The sequence below is a fragment of the Podarcis melisellensis genome (assembly GCF_964234715.1).
Source record: "Podarcis melisellensis genome assembly, chromosome: 5".
Classification (NCBI taxonomy): domain Eukaryota; kingdom Metazoa; phylum Chordata; class Lepidosauria; order Squamata; family Lacertidae; genus Podarcis; species Podarcis melisellensis.
The window spans coordinates 61,775,442-61,796,395 of record NC_138537.1 but is presented as its reverse complement, the minus strand read 5'-3'; the positions used below and the strand labels follow the sequence as shown (position 1 = coordinate 61,796,395).

Sequence of the window (20,954 nt, the reverse complement as noted above, 5' to 3'; positions counted from 1 at the left end):
TCATTGCTTGTGATATTCATGTCTGTTTAGCACATCTGTAGTAGATATAATGTAATAATATGTCATTGGTAGGAGAAAGAAATTTCAAAGCTTTATACCCTAGCCTTGGGGAAAATAGAGGAAAAAATATTAGGAGTCTCCTGCATTCGGAAACTTTTCTAGATAAGCCAATCATTCTAAATCTCATCAAAATATTAATAAAATCCAATTTTGATGGCTGTGTATGTAGAAAATGGTATTGTACCTTTCTTATACTTGCATGGTGCTGCACTGAGAAAATTGTCCTTCGATCCCATAGGGAATTGTTCTACTTTGCTCCTATAATGAAGTAGTTCCTTTAATCAAGTGAAAGCCAATGGGGATACAAAAACATCTAGCATGGTTTTATTTTGCCCAGTGGGGTACATTTTGGATTAACTCTGTCATGTACAACCAAGAAATGCAGTAAAAGCATTTTTAAAAATCAAAGTTGTAGAGCATATAGAGCTGTACCCCCCAAACCCTCCCAGAAATTCAGCTGAACTCTTTTAATCTAATCTTGAGCAGTGTTTGTGCTAAAATTAAAAAGTATTATTATTTTCCCCTGGAATACAGAATTAAAGGCAGTAGCAACAGCAAGTCTCATCCCTACCTCTGGGAACATTAAAACCTCCTTTCACATGTTGGAGAATGAATGGTAAAATCCAAAGTTCGATTTGGAACTCCCACCCATTCTCCCTGTTGCAATACTGTATTGCTGTATGGTTTCAGACATCAGCTTAACTTTGCATAGCAGTGCAAGGGTGACTATGTTTTGTGGTCTGTGAGTGTTTTGGCATATTGAAGAAACTAAGGTCAGCACTACAACACTCACTGCAACCAAGCACAACCCAAGCCTGATCTATTGGCTACAGCTGAATGTTTCTATTAAGCCTATTTTCAGCAAGCGGATGGGGAGAAAGCCTATGCAAGGGTATATGTGCCCTTCAATACCATGTTGGTGACCCCCCATAGAAGGATATCTATTCTGTGGCAAATGTTGCTTCCTTGAAGCCATTCAGGTATTTCACAATTGTGGAATATCAAGGAAAGCAATTGTGAATGCTGAAAGGATATGGTTTTCTTTATTTTCATATAATATGGAAAGCAATTAATCTGTTATATTTAATTATGTGGGCTACCACTTCTGTAGCACTAGTAGTGTAGTTCTGAGCTATTCTGCTGTATGCTCTCTCTGTCATCATCCTCCTGGGCCATTAGTAGGCTTTTCTGCTATGGCTATTTCACTAGGCTGCAATCCTATACAGACTGAAGAGTACCATTAAACTAAATGAGATTTATTTCTGAGTAGACATGTATAGAATTGCATTGTAAGTGTCACTGAGTTTTATTCAGTCCTACACCAGTGGGGTTCTGCTGGTGCAATGGGACTTCTATGTCTTCTCATCTTCCCAAATCTGCTCTGTGTGGGGGGGAGGTCCCCCCACTCCCCCCCCCCACAGATGGCCGCACCTCCTCTCCCCACAACCCAACTGAGCCAATGCCTAACCGACACCTTACAAGTTGTGACGATTTGCTAAGGGGTAGGCAAAAACCAAATGGCTAAAGCCAATCTGCCAAATGGAAAAACTCCTACCCAGCCCCTGTTCCAAAACAGGCGACCCAAACCAAAGCAATGCCAAGCGACTCTGCCTAAACTAGGGAGGGTGGGTGGGTGTTCAACGGTGTGAAGCTCCTTGCATCACACTGCTGTTTTTAAAGCCCCCGGGATCATGCCACCCACTGGCTATTGGCTAAAATCGCCTGGTGTGATCCCAGGGGAATGGCCAGGACTTCTTGCTCCTCCCCCCCATTTTAACCCTATCAGGTGAGCTCTTGGGTCCCACGCGCAACCAGGACCCTCTGTTATGAGGATCCCATATGACTGAGCCAGCCCATGACAATAGGAGAGAGCAAGGAAGTTCTATTGCACATATTTTATTTTATTTATTTCTTCCATTTCTATATCACCCTTCATTTGGGGATCACTAGAATACATATTTTACATGTTTATACATATTTTACATAGTAATAAACAAAAACAATAACCCCCCTATCACAGTTTAAAAGGCCACAGATTGTTAAATTAGCCAACGGCCTGTGAGAAGAGGAATGTTTTTGCCTGGTGCCTAGAGATATGTAACAGAGACAAAAGGTGAGCCTCCTTGGGGAAAGCACTCCACAAATGGGGAGCCAGCACAGAAAAGGCCCATTCTTCTGTTGCCAGCCCCTGGAACTCTCATGGAGCAAGCACATAAAGAAGGCCCTCAGATGATGATCGCAGGGTGCGGGTCAGTTCATATGGGAAGAAGCAGTCCTTGAGGTATTTGGAAGTCCCTTTTGCCATCAGAACTGCAGTGTTGGATAATAGACTATTGTATTCAGCATTCTTATGGCCTTATTTATTTCTTCTTGGGCTCTAGCCATGACACCCATCCCATTTTCTGTTGCTGCTTTGCCAGCAGTCACGTGGTTTCTGTGGAATAACCTCTTGGGTTGACTCTTGTCTGTTCTGACATGATTTCTGTTGATTACTCTGACTCGCTGCTGTGCCTTGCAGATGTCCTTCCCAGCTAAGATATCTGGGCTAGCTGACTGAGATACTTCTTAATGTATTCTGACTCAAAAATTGAAGGTTCAGATAGAAGGATTGAGAGTTTTAAATATAGACATCCTGGTTAATGTGTAAAATGTAGAAATCCGGGGAGACTTTAAAAAGGTATATATCACACCTAAAAAGGAAGCTTAGTGACTTAAAACAGGATCAATAAATCCTTTTTAGATAGAAAGGGAAGATGCTACTAAAGTTGCATAGGGAAAGCTTTTGTCTTTTTTATGGTGTTAGGCTTGTGGTACTGAAAGAGAGGCTTCCACGTTTGCAAATTCTCCTAAATTAGAAGGAGCAATGAAGTCACATTTCGAGTTGAAGAACTTCAGTTCAGGTTAATAGCTGCCATATGCAGTCTAATATGTAATGGCTCTTGGGGGTAAAGATTAAAGTGAAATATGTGCTTAATGGAAAGGTATGAGAATTGGATAGAAATGGAATATGAAAGATTGTGTTTTTTATATTTAAAAAACCCCATAATGTGCATTATAATTGCCCTGCCCAGTATGACTGTGAGTATATTATAGGTTATGATTCGCATTCGTGCCTCCTGAAGATTTACTTAGATTAGTCAGATTGTTACAAACTTAACCTGCATGGTTTATGGTTTGTGCCTTCACTTTAGTCAATTACTTCACACAAAAGAACCTTTTCCTCAAGAGATATTCTGCCTATCAATCACTACTAATTGCATGGGCTTGGCTAGGATTTTTGTTGGGGGGGGCAGGACTGATGTGATTGGTCAGTTAGTTAAGTATTTCTATTGTTTTACTTGACCTGGGCGGCAGGTGCCCCCCACCCCCCACCCTTGGCTATACCCATGACTAGTTGTGATGTCTTATTCTGTCTCCAGGATCAGAGGCAGCAGACTTCTGAATAATAAATGGTTGGGAACCACAGCTGCAACATAGGTATCTGCCCTGGTCAGACCATTGTTCCATCTAGCTCACTACTGTTGACACTGACTGACAATGACTCTCCAGAGTTTCAGTCAGGAAGTTTTTCACAGCCCTACTTGGAGATACTGTGGAATGAACCTAGATACCTTCTTTTTTTTTAAAAAAAAAAATATATATATTTTTTATTAAGGATTTTCTTGTTTTACAGAAGTGTAGTGCCTCGTATTTTTTTCTTCTTCTTCTTCCACGTAGCGTTTTTACAAATCTGTTTCATTTGTTGAGGCATTAGGGGGAGAAGAAAAAAGAAAGAAAAAAGAAAGGGGGTGGAGAGAGGGAAGATGGATGGGAGTGGGGTCGGGTGGCGGTGTTTCTATTATGCTTAATGTATGTAGAGTTTGGTGTCAGCGTGCTTGCGTTGTTCACTTGTGTTTCTTTGGTGGTGAGAGAGGTTGGGGTTGGCCTGCATGCGAAATGTGTGCTTTACTACTAACCCATGGACCTTTCCCAATGGGAGAGTGCTGCTGCATTCATGTACTGGCTTGTAGGTTTCCCATAAACATAAACTTGACCAGCGTGTAAAGCAGGATGTTGGACTAGATATAGGCCTCTGATCTGATCTAGGAGAATTGGCCTTATGATATTTTAAGGAAATTAAATAAAAGCCTTTAGATGCACACACTTAACTTTTTTGTTCACCTCTTAGAAATGTAAGAGTCAGTATCTAAAGAGCTGTATAACTGGTTCTTGTGGGTGGTAGGATATTGAAAACATGACAAAATACAACTAATATAAATTGAATAAAGTTGAAACCAATCCACAGATGTTGCTGGTGTCTACCTGTCTCAGGTGACAATGGAGTGCACCTCCAGGGGTGAAGTCAAACCACTGGAGAATCACAGTACCTGCTGTGTTTGCAGAGACCGGTAACTCATAATTGCTGTTTCCCATGTTGTTTATGCTGTGTTAGCAGAACCAAAGTGACGTCTCGGGGGTGCACGCTTTCGCAGTGTATATGGAAGTACTGGGCTGCCCAAATGGCAAGACCGTTCTCTTAACCTTGCTGATGTGATCCAAAGGAAAGCAGAGCAATACATTTGGCACCAGCTTGGCTTCAGCAGTTGTCAGAAGGAGGCATACAAGACACCATCCAACCTCCTTAGGGACTCTACTCCAGATTTGTGTGATATTTACCCCTTAGCCTTTTCTTCCCCTGAGGATGTCCCACAAGGCAGTGGGTATGGATTTTTCCTGGGGTTTGCTCCATGGATCAGTATAGCCACAAGGCAGTGAGAGTTTGGATTTGATTTTCCTTCTCCTAAATGGGCTACCTTCCCAGGTAAATCCACATATAGATTTATCCTAATACCATAGCAATGCTCATTCTCTGAGGCTGCAATCTTATAGAAACTGGAAGTCCCATTGAACTCAATGGTGCTTACTTGATTTGATTTTGATTAGACTCACATATCACTTTATACTTAAAAAAAACTCAGTGATTTGCAATGTGTATAGTACAACAAATTGCAAATCACTCTGAGACTTTTTTGAATGTATAATACAACAAAGGATGCGGGTGGCGCTGTGGTCTAAACAACAGTGCCTAGGACTTGCCAGTCAGACGGTTGGTGGTCCAAATCCCTGTGACGGGGTGAGCTCCCGTTACTCAGTCCCTGCTCCTGCCAACCTAGCAGTTTGAAAGCATGTTAAAGTGCAAGTAGATAAATAGGTACCGCTCTGGCAGGAAGGTAAACGGCGTTTCTGTGTGCAGCTCTGGTTCGCCAGAAGCGGCTTAGTCATGCTGGCCACATGACCCGGAAGCTGTACGCCAGCTCCCTCTGCCAGTATAGCAAGATGAGCGTCCCAACCCCAGAGTCGTTCGTGACTGGACCTAACGGTCAGGGGTACATTTACCTTTATAGTACAACAAAACACAATAAAAACATTAAATAATGCACATTATCAATACAGTAAACTTTAGAATAATGCATACTCAAACCCAAGTTAAATAACTTTAGCAATATCATTAATGTTGCCCATATTCCCATGCGAATAAAACATTTTTACCTGGCATAGAAATTAGTAAAGTATGCGTCCATGAGAGAGTGTTCCAAGGGTAGAATTGCACAGTAACTTTTTCTGTTTGCCTCTTCCTACTGAGGATATAATAAAAGGATTCTATTGTTCTAGGAATGAATAAGTCTTGTTGTCCTAGAGGCTTTTTTTTGTATGTAAGCTCATTCCTTACTCTGATGTGTCATAGTTTCCTGGTGCTTGCATCAATTGTAGGTAATTATCTATTTACCAGTATTTAAAAAAAAATCTGTACAACTAAATCTGTGCATCCCACAGAAATTCCACCTTAGGTTTTGGGGGTTGTTTGTTTTGACAGCATCACGCCACCTTCTCCAATGTGAACTTCCATGATGCATGACGATATATTGTAGGAGTCTTCATTTCAAAGAAGAAAATGCTGAATCCCTCAAGGCATTCAATGGCACTAAAGAAGCTCTTTAGTTTAAACCACTAAGAAGAGGATAAGACTAGTCCACAAAAATGGTAGGAACTCCTCCAATGAGCCTTAATTGTAACATGGAGTTGTCTTCTAGGCTGCTGCTGCTTTTTCAAAATATTGACTTAAACAAAATGGTCCCCACCTAGACTTCTGTATAGCTTGATAGCTGGAGGTACTTTGTTGCAACATTAGGATGTAGAAGGAAAATTTGTCACCTTAAGAACTGCTTGGTTTGGGGTTTTTTAATGGAGATTAACTCAATATTTTTGCTATATTAAATACACACACACACAACCACCACAAGAGTAGAACAATAGAATTAACACTTGTATAGGATAATGATTAATCTTGCATTACTGTAAGAATTGTTTTAGTGTAGAGAGGAAAGGGGAAATTAAATAAGATTAGAGAAGAGCAGGATATGTTTTAAAGCTAACTTTGAAGTAATTTGATCTTCCCACACACGCATTATGCAGAATAAAACTGACAGGGATCATAGCACCCTTTTCGTAGAGATTTTTTAAAAGATGAAATCTACACCACCTACGTTGCAGATCTGAGATGCTCCTGCTTGTTATACAAGAACTACCTAAATCCTTTTAAAGTCTTATCTTCAGCATTCTTACCCATAAATATATACATATAATTACTGAACAATAACACAATATGCATATATGTCAGTCATAAAAACAAATTGGAATGCACCTGTTTTACCATACAAAGAACCAGATTGGGTGGTAGAATAGTCTTTATTTGCTATCTACTTATTTTGCTGAAGAAGTAAATCTTCAGTGCAGTTATGTATTAGTAGTTTGCATCACAAACAGCAATTCCACAGATAGTTTATTCCCCTCCCCTCCAAAAAAAAAAAGTTTACAAGAATAGGAGGTAAACTTTTTGGTGTGCTCAACCTGGTTGTCAGGTTGTAGCTGGACAAGCTGTAGCTGGACAAGCCACAACTGGGGTGGGGGGAAGCCTGATTCTGTCACAAGCAGCGAGGCCAGAGACAGAAGGCATGGTCAAAGTCTGGCTGATGATCAGGTTACAGGGGATTTAGATAGGAATCACAAGGGACAAAAGCAGAAACATAGCTGAAGTCAGGCCAGAAGTCAGGCTCAGGAAATATGGTCTATATTACCAGTTGTAGTAACAAATGGTTCATACTAACAAACAGGCTTGACCTTGGGGGTTTTATATGTTCTAGGGTATGACATTGTGAAAGCAGGGCAAGGTTTCTGTCAGCTAATGCATTTTTGGGTGGAATTCTGAGGCACCTGAATATTGCTGTCCCAGGAGCTAAGATGCAAGAGATTGGCTGCTGGAAACCCTGTCTCACCTTATAGTAGGACCTGCTGAGGTATTTTTTTACTAACACTTGGGGTGTGGTTTGGATAGAGTTTGATAGAATTGTTTTCTGGTGGATTGCTTCACTGTTCATTCCACAGCATCACAAATTCAGGATCTTATACTAGTCCATGAAGATAGTCTTCTCCATATGTATGAAAGGGAATGCAAATATTTTTTCATTTTTCAAGTGATGCAGTGCAGCATCGTGTCTTCCCCTATGGGCATCACTTCACCACATTCAGAAACTAATTTAATAAAGCCTGTTGAAGTGATATTATTCTTAGTTTCTGTGGATCTGCAACAAAGCTCATTGCATTTTGTTTGGCTTCATACCGATATTACAGTACTCGCATTGTGTAAATGTCTCTTCCCCCTTTCCCCATTATATTACTTATATAAAGTATGCAAAATTATCAAATTATCTTAGAATTCTTTTATGAGAATGTATTAAGTTTTTCCTGTCTTTCCCTTCTCATAGTCATAAACTTGGCATACTGCTAATCCCTTTTCATATAAAAGCATTAAACCTGTTTGAGCCATCTGACTGCAGAGCAACCTCATTCAACCAAATGACCTTGAGGGCATTCAAGTCATGGATGCTCCTGAGAATTCCTTTCCTCATCTCCCTTCCAGCCTCTGAAGCTGCATCTTTCACTGGTTCTTAAATCCACGTTTGGGATGTGCTGCCTGTAATCCATAACTTGCTAAGCTTCTGCTTTTAATTATTCTGCTTATGTGGGCAAACAGAAACATTCTCTTTTAGCAGGAATGATGCAGTATGAGATAATTTGCATGTCTACATGCCAAATAGGAATGAATTGGATATCAAATTGGAGGATGGGTACACATTAAGTGGCATCAGTTATGAAATCAGTTTTATATCACTGATGATTTTTTCCACAAAACAATTTATCACATTATATAGGACTATCATAATTTTCTGCTGAGAATGCTTTATGCCCTTTTAATCCATTTTTGGTAGGTATTGGTGGAGGGCTTTGGGAATATACGGTATATTGTACTATATATTTTGGGAACATGTTTGCTCACCTTGCAGTTGGACAGCACTTAAGATATAATAACCAGTTTTGCATTATGGTTCCTAAGATCAAGGAGCAGATTTTTGTTTCTTGGGAGAATATTTAACATCATTTTGAATAAAGATTGTGCATTGATTCTTTCACAACTACACTGATTTCAAGCACTGCTTCCCAAACTGCACTGCTTCTTAGAATTCTCATGCACCAGATACAAGGCTGCTAGTATTTTCATAAGAAAAGATTTGCTAGTCTTTTCTAGCAGGAAAATCTTGCCTTGAATTTCTCTACCAAGGTAACAAATATCCAGATTGGAATAATATTCAGGTAGCTTTATTATAAGCATCCATACATACAGTGGTACCTCAGGTTAAGAACTTAATTCGTTCTGGAGGTCTGTTCTTAACCTGAAACTGTTCTTAACCTGAGGTACCACTTTAGCTAATGGGGCCTCCCGCTGCTGCCGCATCACAATTTCTGTTCTCATCCTGAAGCAAAGTTCTTAACCCGAGGTACTATTTCTGGATTAGCAGAGTCTGTAACCTGAAGCGTCTGTAACCTGAAGCATCTGTAACCTGAGATACCACTGTACAGTGAATTACACAGGGTGGCGCTGTGGTCTAAACTGCTGAGCCTCTTGGGCTTGCCAATCGCAAAGTCAGCAGTTTGAATCTGCACAACAGGGTGAGCTCCCGTTGCTCTGTCCCAGGTTCTGCCAACCTAGCATACCGGTGCAAGTAGATGGATAGGCACCACTGCAGTGGGAAGGTAAATGGCTTTTCCATGCACTCTGGCACTTGTCACGGTCCTCCGTGTGCCAGAAGTAGTTTAGTCATGCTGGCCACATGACCTGAAAATCTGTCTGCAGAGAAACGCTGGCTCCCTCGGACTGAAGGCGGAGTTGAGCTCCACACAACAAAGTTGAATTCGACTAGACTTAACCATCTAGGGGTCCTTTACCTTTTGCTTCTTGCAGATTCTTGCATCTTAAAACAAATGGTTTTCATCTTTTATTTAGTTATTGTCTTTCAGGCTACAGTTTTTATAGGTAAACTCAAACATTGATTGTATGAGAACAAATATTATTCTAAGTACACCTAAATAGTATGAAAAAATGACATGCAGCATTAGTTCCAAATAATAATGTTACAGTGTATTAAGGAAATAGATAACATTGCAAAAATGCAATAGTAAATGGACTCGTTGATCCAGGGCAATGCCTGATCAACAAACTAACATGACTATTATATAATTAATGAATCATGCCTAAGATCAAATGTGTTTCAACCATGTGGATTTTTCTCAGTGGTCAAAATATTTGTTTAACATGCAGCTTGCCATGCAAAATGTCGCTACTTGGTTAGTCTGGCGTGGTGAGCTAACTACCCATAACCACAAAATTTCAATGCACAAGTGGCAATCTTGATGGCGTGCAAGCTAGTGTAAAATATTGTTTTTTTCTAAAAGGTAGTGTTTTCCAGTTGCACTCCCTTTTTGGGATATCTTCCAGATGTCAGCTACCCACCACCAGTTTTAATAGCATAACCTTCTTATTGACACACAACCTTGTTTGTGCACTGTTTGTCTGGCTTTCACCTCACTGCGAACCTTATAATGTAAGCTAAAACACTTGGTTCAGGCATTCAGAATTCTCTTATGGAATGTCTAGTTTTCTCCACTCTACAGCTAACCTTTGGCTGTCCAGGTGTTTATATACTTTGGCTGAAACAGGCACCTGTTGAGATATTGGTGCAGCACAGGTTAACTAACCCTGCCCTACTTAAATCCCTGGGTTTCCCTCCCCATCTATACATATAGTTTTTCTCTGCCCTTTGGTGATTTCATTATGTTCCATGGTTTACAAATGGTGCTGACTGTCAAAGTCTATTTTCCTGTTTCTGACTTATTTTACCTTATGTTCATTTCCACTGCTTTTGTGTCTTGTAGGTTTCATTGTGCCAAGGCCCTCTCCTCGAGCCGTTACACCTTTACTATTTTTAAAGTTCTTCTTTAAATCCCACTTTTCCAGCAAAGCCTTTCCTTATTATCCCTAGATCTACCCAAATTGTGCTTCTGCTACCGCTTGATCCCCCATCCCATGGATACTATTGGGTTGTCAGTTTCTTGGGAATTGTCTTTCAGCTATAACCACTCTGAAGAGGATTGTGTTACTCCTTTAAAATACAGGTGGCAGCCAAGATTGCTGATAAATATATTTTTCAAAAAAACAAACCAGAAATGGTATCTTTGTTGCTCATCCTTGTGGTGAGCAAAGAGAAAATCTCCAGAGTTACCGGTACTTCACTGTACAAGCTGCCCCTTGCCAAGCATGCATGAAAGTTCTCATTCTGGAGAGCTACTGAGCAGTAGTAAATGCTGGTTCTTGTACACCTTCGTTCGTGGCTTAAAGGATAAGAAATGAAATTGAGGGATATCCCAAATGTTCAGTCTCATTGCTATAATCGTGTTAGCTGGGGATTTTTATTCACATTTATAAGGTACAAAAAGATATAGTCTGGCAGGACTTCCTGATGATAGTATGTCTTCTGGCAAGGATTCATTCCAAAATATAGGCTTTTGAAAGCAGATTGTCATTCCCTGCTTTGAGGGGAAATGTGCCCACAACAGAGTTACTAGGACAGTGTTTTGTGGGCATAAAATCAGAGGCAGAGAGAGAGAGAGAGAGAGAGAGAGAGAGAGAACCCTTTCAGAAAAGAAGCTTTTAATCCTTGATTAGTTGGCTAGGAAAATTGCAGACAGTTAATCTGCTGCCACCATTAAAAATTATGTCGGTTCTGACCTTTCATTTTCCTTTAGGGTAACTAGAACCATGAAAATTGGCTTGTCACACAGAGCTGCCTCCCTGGCCAAAGAGTAATACCCGTCAGTTTCCTTTAGGGATATGAATTTTTTCATTACAAAACGGAGTTACTGTGTACAGTTGTAGACAATGTTTTTAGTTTATAATTTCTTTGTACAATGCAAGTTTAGTTTTGTGCACAGTCAATGCAAAGGAAAAATAATAATTATACGGTCGTGCTGTTTACATTATCTAGATCATGAGCAAAGCACAAATTCCCCTTATAAGGAACATCCACTCAGCATCCATTGTAACACTGAGCCAATGATGCTTCAAGGACTAGAGAGGAAATTTTGCCCTCAGTAACATCAAGTGTCAAAAACGTACTAGATGTAAGAGTGCATCTAGGACACAAATTTCTACTTGGCATTCTTCCTCTTCTTTGTTATGTTTTCAGATGACTTAATATCAGATTTGAGCCTTGTTTTGTTGTAATTTGATTTGATGTGACATATATACATGAGGAAAAGAAGCAATTCACATTCTGCATACCTTGATAGTACATTTAAAATAGATATTAGGAAAACATTAGGGGGGAAATGGAAGGGCATGCTGCAATATTCTGGATCTTATTCTGTATAGCTGATTCTAGGTTAGAAATATTTATAGTGTAGGCTGCCTTTAGGAGATGTAGGCCTGACTTCATCAGTCATTAATAAAGATTCTGTACCTGCAGGTCACTACTATGGTGATGGAATCTTTCTAAAATAATATTCAAATAAGGAAAAGAACGAGTCAGCATTGATTTATCTGTGATACTAGATGGCATAATTTATTTTTCAATAATAGCTATATGAAGAGGAAATTGTGACCTTAAGACTATCATTTCCATGTGTGCTACTAATTTTTTACTATCATTTCCTTATACACAAACATGATTTCAGTGTAGAATCCAAAGAGTGACTACAGTGATGCACCCTGTGTTATACTATCTCTTAATGGTTCTGTGATTCTATCCATGCAGAGTAGGTTCTCTTTCTACAATTTATTTGCACATGTCTCTCACCTTTAAATTTGCAGGCTAGTTCACACATAAGTGTTCATTACTTGATGATTGCAATTTCAGGTGGTGTCAAGCCTTGACTTAGCTCCAAGGCAGGATGCAACTAGAGTTCAGGCTTAGGTTGGAAAGAGCTGGCAGGGCATTAAATTGAGTACAGGAGGTCAAGCACTGGCTCAAGAAGATGTGGGTCAAAGGGTACAGAGTCAGAGGCAGTTGAAAAGTTGAATTCCAAGGTAGCAGTAGATGGTTAGAGGGGCAAGAAGCAGATAGAAGATCAAAAGGCAAAAAGGGGTCATGAAAAGCAAGGCAACACAAACAAAACAGCAGTCGCTATGTAGTTTTTTTTTAGCACCTTTTACATTAGGCATAAATCTAGTCAGATTTAATCATATATATTCTTCTGCTTGTCTTAAATCATGTCCAGTATACAGAATGAAAATTCATATAGTACCATTTGTTAGGACAGTTGTCAGAAGCAGAACCATTTTAGCTTTGGTAATTCATTTCGAAAAGCAAAATCCTTTTGTGGTTGGCAAGAAAACTGAAAAATGTGTGAAGTTTGTGCCCTGAGCACTGATTCTCTCAGATGCAGCATTCAGGATGTAGTTGTTAGACACAGAAGATAGACAATAAACTTAAAATATAAATCTGATTGTAGTTTGGTCTACTGACATAGACTTTCATAGAGAGATATACATGTGATATAGGATTGTCAAATATTTAGTAAATTAGTTGATTAACTACACTCAATCTTGTTACTTCTGCTGTTCTGACAGTCCAGCTTCTTCCTCCTTAGAACTTTTTCTTAGTCTGTGTAGTTTCTATTCTATCCATCCCTGTACTGTTTTCTGCCTACTGCTTGTTGCTTCTGCCATCATGGCACCTACATGCACCCTTCCCAAATCCCACCCTTATTTACTGGCTCCCTTTTCCTGCTTCTTGTGAAACTGCTCCTCTTTCATCAAGAAAGTAATTGTCCTCCATTATATTTTCATCTCTTGATCTCCATCTATTTGTTCTCACCAAAATTCAACTCTTCCCCTTTAGATATTGCTTCTTCTGCCAGGCACCTTGCTTTGAAGACCACTGCAGTGGCAGCAAAAGCCATTACTGTCTTTCTAAATTGTAATAGTTCCAGCCCCTTTTCAGCCTTTAGAGTTTATTCTATACGAATCTACTCCTCCTTGTTGCAGTCATTCACTCTACTCCATATTACAGTCTTACCTTGCCTCATAACCCCATCTCTTATCAGATCTAATAAAAGGATGGTGATACTTTTTTACAATACTTTCAAGTGTCCAAAGCACTTTACGTGCATTATTTAGTTACAACACAACAGTGCTAAGGTATCATTCCTTACATTGCTGATTGAGTGTGAGAGAAGACAGAGAATGACTTGTGATTGCATGGCAGAGGTAAGATTTGAACTGAGAACATTGTTTCATAGTTCAGCCTCTTAGCCTCTATGACACACTAACTCTCATCTGGATGCTTGACTCACCTTTTTCTTTTTTGACAAGACCCCCCCCCCCAATTGTTACTTCATTATTTTAAGATTCTTCTCTGACCAAACTGCTCCTCAACCTTTGCCATGACTCATCTAATTGTCTTGAATTTTCACAAAGAACTGCTTGGCCTCTGTCTGATTCCTCATCTCCACATTAGTATAACAGTATTATACTCCCCACACTCTGTTGCTGGTAAAGTGGCCCTCAGTGGACTATAACCTTCAAGGTACTAGGACAACTAGGATATGGTATTTTTGCCATGCCTATAATCAATAAAATTTTGAACTTACCTCATAGATGCAAATTTTAAATATCCAGGATGTATTCAGTTGCTCCCTGACAGGGCTATCAAAATTATGATTCTTCCACAATGCATAAAAAGTTGTAATTTGATACAAATAGTCCAACAGATCCTGATTATTAGTAAACAGGATAAGTTTACTTCTCTCCCTGACATGAAGTGAGTCATGAAGTGACCAACAGATTGTTACAGGACGATCTAAAGCATGAAGAAGAAATAAATGTGCGAAGAAGCTAGGAGTATAAGTATTTTTTAAAAAACCTATATATGACTTGCCACTTCACATTCATTAACAATATTCATTTTGGAGGAAGGTGGATTCTGTAGCAGCCTGTGCCATATTAAAATATAAGTTTCACTTATTAGTATACAATAAAACAGCAATCATACCATATCTCTAGAATAAAATATGTGGAACTTTAACTGCTTTTGCTGGGTTTTAATATCCATGCAATTATATGAATAATGTATGCAAGTTGTAAATGCCATCAAAGAAAAAACTGATGCTTTTGCGTTTTCTTCTAACTTTTATCTCTGAAGAAAACTAATGTTAACAATTGTTTTTGAAACATCTTGAAAAAAGGAAGATCCAAATCAGCCATCAAAGAAGGCTAGAAAACAGTGTTACTTAGCCATATGAAAATGTTGCTGGATTTATTGCAGAAATTCTAAACTTACACATCAGGTGTTACCAGTTAAAAGATATCCTTCCATTTGTTACATTTACAGATAGGTAGCCGTGTTGGTCTGCCATAGTCAAAACAAAAAAAAAATCCTTCCAGTAGCACCTTAAAGACCAACTAAGTTAGTTCTTGGTATGAGCTTTCGTGTGCATGCACACTTCTTCAGATACGAAAAAGTTAAACACTGAAAACCAGTAGTTCTAAATCAGATTTAAGGGTACACCATTAAACTCTTTCACCATTGTTTAAATGCTGTTAGAGTTTATAACACCAGCGTGGTGTAGTGGTTAAGAGTGGTGGACTCGTAATCTGGTGAACTGGGTTTGTGTCCCTGCTCCTCCACACACAGCTGCTGGGTGACCGTGGACTAGTCACAACTCTCTGAAGTCTCTCAGCCTCACTCACCTCACAGAGTGTTTGCTGTGGGGGAAGAAAGGAAAGGAGATTGTTAGCCGCTTTGAGACTCCTTAAGGGGAGTGAAAGGCGGGATATCAAGTCCAAACTCCTCCTCCTCCTCCTCCTCCTCCTCCTCCTCTTCTAATATACAGATCAGCAACTGTTTGTTCAAGGTTCAAGCCTTAACCTCAGAGGAGTGCTACTTAGCTCAAAGGTTGGGAGCCTGTGGCCCTCCCGATATTGATGGATTCCTATCCTCAGAGTGGCTGGGGAAACTCAACCAGATGGGTGGGCTATAAATAATAATGTTTATTATGAATATTAATATTTATTATCATCCCATTTTCTGACAGGAGAGAATTTGGATACTGATATGTGATATTGCATTCCATGGCGGATTGGTAGTATTGGAACATTCAGATAACATTATGTATGAAAGAGAGGGTGAAAACACATGAAAATAGTCAAATCTGAAACATAAAGCACTGGAAAACTTAGAGGATATTGTCCCTTTTCAAAATGCTTAACAAGTGAGGACTCTCTTGGCCAAATTGTCTGAAATATGGCAAGGATGATGCAGTAAAACAGCACCTGAAAATTCAGTGTTATAAGGATGGAAAACTTTGAGTGTGGGCATCAGAAGAAAGGCTGGGTCTTCCCAGTAATCAAAGTGGAAACAAAACAAATGAGAAACAAACAACAATAACAAATGAAACAATAATGGAAGTAAAACAAAACAAATGAGAACTATAGCAAATGAAAGACAAAACAAATGGGAGTGTCACAAATAAAATGATAAATGAAACAAAAATGGTTTGACTTGAGGTGCATTTCCCTACAGCTGTCTCTGCTAAACTCTTTCTTTACCTTTTCCACTCTAAAACTGCATCAGCATCCTGTATGGTCCGAATACATATTTGTAAACATCTATTTGGAAGCCTATGGTGAGGCGGGCGGGGGGGGGGGGATGTCATGGGGATTCAGGGTACAGAAGTAGCAAAGAAAAATATTTAAATATTTACTCTCCTGCCTCTACTTATCCACAACAAATCAACCCTTCCTGAGGAGTGAGGGAATAGTTAGGTCTTTAGGAACAGTTTACTGGACAGTTCTCAAAATCTAGAACTATTATCAGTTGTCTTTTGCTTCTTCAGTCTTTATGCTGTGGTGCAATTGGCTGGATTAGGAGAATACCCTGTGGGAATTTTGCTTAATAAAGGCAAATGAATTACACTAGATTATAACGTACCTTCCTTGCCTGTCTTATTTGCTTGTGTAAGATTTTGAAATCACCAAATATCTACAAGTTGGCTCTTCACTAAGCCCACCCATACGTTATGATGGTGTTGACAATGTGAAAATTGTGTTCCCTAGCAGATCTGTCTCCCTCTCATGCTTTCTTATCTGTAATAGAAAAGAAATACAGCATTTGTCCATGAGAGAGAGGGGAGAATGTAGAAACTTAGTGGTAATTGCTACTGATCAGCTATTGTAACCTACTACTCATCCAAAAAATTTTTATATAGCAATGTTATCAGTTGTCAGGAAATTATGAATAAGAATGTTTCTGGAATACTTTCCAGAAGATTTTGCTGTGCTGTATCAATCAAAGCAGATCTAGTGTGTCATGTTTAGTTGATATATATATATATGAAAGCATGTCATGTTGATTTAAAATGGCCTATACAGCATATTAAAATTTTCTACAAGCTAGCAAGAAGTAAGTGAACTAGAATATATGAATATATAGGGAAATCAACACTTGTGTAGTTTTAACTTTCAAACAAATTCAACGTTTTATGTAGGAATTCCAAGTTTTACTGTAATAGTTCTAAATATCTTGTAAATGTAGGACTTCTGTGCTGGGCATCTTTTCTATACTTTAAAGAAACCATCTACTTTTTTCTGAACTCGATTAAATGTGCAGACATGATAACTCTTTCCAAGGAGATGAATACGGCCAGCATTTAAAAGGGTGGTGGTTTTCCCTTACACTAAAAAGTATTCACTTAGTTCCTTCTTTTGTTTTTTTGTGTGGTTTTAATTTCAGAAAAAGAGGTGTGTGGGTGGTGCATATGTTCTAGGAGCCTTTATTTGGGGGTGGGGTGACCTAAACGGGATTACATGTATTCCTTCATCATTACTAATCATTTGAAGAAACAATAAATTTCTGAAAATTTAATTATTTTTTGTAGAAAATCAAGCAGTGGGTTTTGTTTAGTTTTTTGAAAATGTGTCACCCTGTATTACTGAAATAAACACACCTGGGATAGCAATTAATTGTTTTGCATTTTATCAGTTTTCATGTCTGACTGTTTTCCCCTACTAAAACAAATCTCTATTGAATTTTGCCTCCGCGATTCACACTTTTGCGTTAAACTCATGCAAGCCTCCTGCTGCTTGGCCTTTACTTACTTGAGATAATAGACTGTAGGAGTTGATCAGGACAATTTGAAAGATCTGTGTTCAGCATAGTAGGGGGTGGCATAGACACTGAGGAACATATGAAACTAATGCTGTACATTCAGTTTCTTCTCTTCACATTCTGTCCTGCATTAACATTCACAGTTGGCACAACTAGCATGACAGAGCCTCAGAGGCAATTTTTATTTTCTGAGTTCAAGCAGCTGCATGAAACTGGGTTAAGCTATTACAGTTCTCTTGTTCTGCAACTCACCCCAAGGCTGGAAAGGCAATAATGGGATGACTTTGCTGGTCCAATTTCTGGTTCTGTCACAAGATCTTTGATTTCTTAAATCACCAGGACTATCGCTACATAAATTTTGGGAATACAAATACGCTGCCGTAGAATTTCCTCTGACAGGGAATGATAGAGCAAAATGAAAAATGAGGCTATGCAATGACCATGAAGTCCCACACTGTACAATCAGAATGGCATGCTACAGTTCTTGGTTGCAAGTGACATGGGGAGTGGCAGATGCCTGTTTGAATGCTTCAGCATTTAAGCAGTTTCCTGCATATCGAAAAGTAACCAGAGGGACAGAGGGATTACATGCAAACACGCCTGGCATAAGTGATCTGCCTAAGATGAAAGGTGGCAAAATATTTAGCCAAGTTTGGAAAGATCCTACCTCCATGCTGTGATTTCTGATACAGCAATTTAAGTGCCTTCTTCTTCTTGCACTGAAACATAACATTATCGATAACCAATTGGAAGCGCATAAGAACAGATGGAACGATCAATATGAGGATGGTTTGGAATAAAAATAGGCATTTTGGGACTATTTTCATTTGGACAGCAGCAGTTTTCCCTTAAAACCGACAAATTTTTATTTTACCATTTCTTCAGATATTTCTTGATCTGTTTTGTCGGTGGCAAAATGTGAATTTTTTTTTGAGATTGGGGGGACTTGAACTCCCAAGTAACAAAAGCATTTATGGCAAATGGGTATCTTATGTCAGATACAAATCTATTCTGTGTTCTCAGGCGTGGGTTAATGATCATTTCAGATCTTAAATAGTATGGAGGTTTGCCACTGGTTCAAAGCCAGGAGTTCTTCATTGAGCTTAAGGAGCACTGCAATTGAATCACAGAACATTAGGGCCACATCTGTGGCCCTAATGTTCTGTGATTCAACTGGTGCACAATGACCTTCACCTGATAGTGATGCCTTAAAGGTATTTCTGGTTTGCGGGGCAGCAGAAAGAGATAACCAACCTGATTTGTGCCACAGTGCAACCATGGTTTTCTGTCCAGGCCAATAGTCTATATAGTGGACCTATTACGCTGATACAGTTGAGCTGAAGCTTATACAGAATTCCTTCCCAAATAATACACTTCCAGGGTTTAAAAAAGATAGCCCCACTCTAATGTATCAAAGGCTTTAAAGGTATCTAATAACAAAGTTACCAAAGGATTTTTGAATGCTTCCTATGGTGGATAAGTATGAGCACAATATCAAAATTTGGCAGCTAGAGACTGTTCTGATCTGCAAGGACAAAGGAGGGTCTGGGTGTGCGGTTTGATGCAGGGATACCCAAGGAGGATGCTATTATAGTAATAGCATCAACTCTTAGCTTTTCTGTCAAGTGGAATTTTGAGAATTTCCGTACCAGTTTATATAGTTTACCATACCAGATTATGTAATTGTTTTAGAATATGTTTTACTAATTCTAAACAATTTTACTTTATAATTACATTTTATGCAGATTAATAATCCTTAAGACTAATGTACAGATGCCAGTTTGGTGTCATAGATTGCCATATATAACCAAAAGAGATGCAGTTTGGTCCCCAGTTACCACTTACTAGAGTCAGCTTAAATTATCTAGGTATATCTAGGTATATATCAAATTATCTAGGTATCATCTCTTTAACAAAAGTGTATTTATTCTCTCACATATAGAAAAATAGCATCCCAAGTTCAAAGTACATTTAGAGAAGTAATTACAATAAATACACTTTTGATTGTTAAAAATGTAGCTTAAATATAGGTATACCTCTGTTTGATCTATATTGTGATGACCTTGAATTTTAACAAATTCATTTGTGCAACATTTTATTGACACATGAAGTTTTAGTAGAAATAATTGGTTTCTAAGTAAAAATAATATTATTCATATATGATTATAAAGCACCTGCTTTCTTAAGCTTATCTATTAAAGAAAATTTAGTTTACAATCATCTTAGTGATAATTAAAGGACAACCACGATTTGGTGTGTAAAGCAAATGTTCCCTAGTTTTTTTGTAGTCATGCTTGCATAAGAAAGATAGCTTATGACCTGGGCATAAGGAACATAGTTTTCTTTTGTTATCAGCTTTCCCAAACTAATTGGACATTTGGAATGGGCTAGTAGGTTGAGGTCTGGCTCAGCAGCACCATAGAGTTCTCCCCGTAAAGGTGGGCATCGTTTCAATTATGATCTAACCCCAACATAGCTCCTGGAAAGGAAAGCAAAAGTCCTATGAAGAAGACTTTAAAATACCCTGTTGAATAGCAAACACCAATGTTACATTTCACACTTCACTTTTGCAACTCTGTTAAATTTATAAAAGATTTGCCATGTGGGTGGAAAAGAGGGTTACTTTTCAAAACTAATGAGTTAAAAGCCCCACTTGTCTTGCCTATCTTAGTCCCATAGTGACTAGTTATCTGGATTGTGGCCTCTGCCTTGAAAATATCACCAATGTCATTTTATTCCCTGGCATTTACATAGGAGCAATTGATATTTAAACCACACTTTAATATAAAAAGTGCTGTATTAGACCTTGCCACTACTGAGGTTCATTGTTCAAAAACATCTAGGAGCATGTCAGATATGAAGCAAATAAAGTTCAGTGTGACATTGGGGAGCTGCCTTCAGGTCAGTTCTGGTATTATGAAGTACTCGAAAAAGCATTACTTGTTAATACTTTTCACAGGTGCAAGTGACTGATGTAGATTCACCTACCAAACATTTATTTTGGCTTCCAAAAAAACCATAAAGGAACATTTCACATGGAAGCAGCTTAAATAGCTTTGCATTTATTTACTGTGCAAATACAGTATTGTAATACAAATTTCCAGGAAAATCTGCCTTTGATAGTCTTTGTTTTTTTTTTTATAAATATTTTATTAGGTTTTTAATAAACAAATTTCCACTTTCAAATACAAACTTCCATAGATCCAATGGACTCCCCCCATCTCCCGAGCACTGCATTCCCTGTGTAACCAAAACCTCAGCAATTTGTTAACTTATTTTATACATAGCAATATATCTTCCATTTTATCGTGTTATCTGATGTAAACATTTCAGTACAATTGCATTAATTTTTAATTT

At 38.6% G+C, this 20,954-nt stretch overlaps 1 pseudogene across 3 annotated transcripts in view; it reads left to right on the top strand.

Annotated features, from left to right (window-relative positions):
* The window catches only part of LOC309370744 (heparan sulfate glucosamine 3-O-sulfotransferase 1 pseudogene), an 83,138-nt pseudogene that overhangs the window by 19,380 nt on the left and 42,804 nt on the right, over window positions 1-20,954 (top strand). The gene's annotated exons all lie outside the window — the stretch shown is intronic.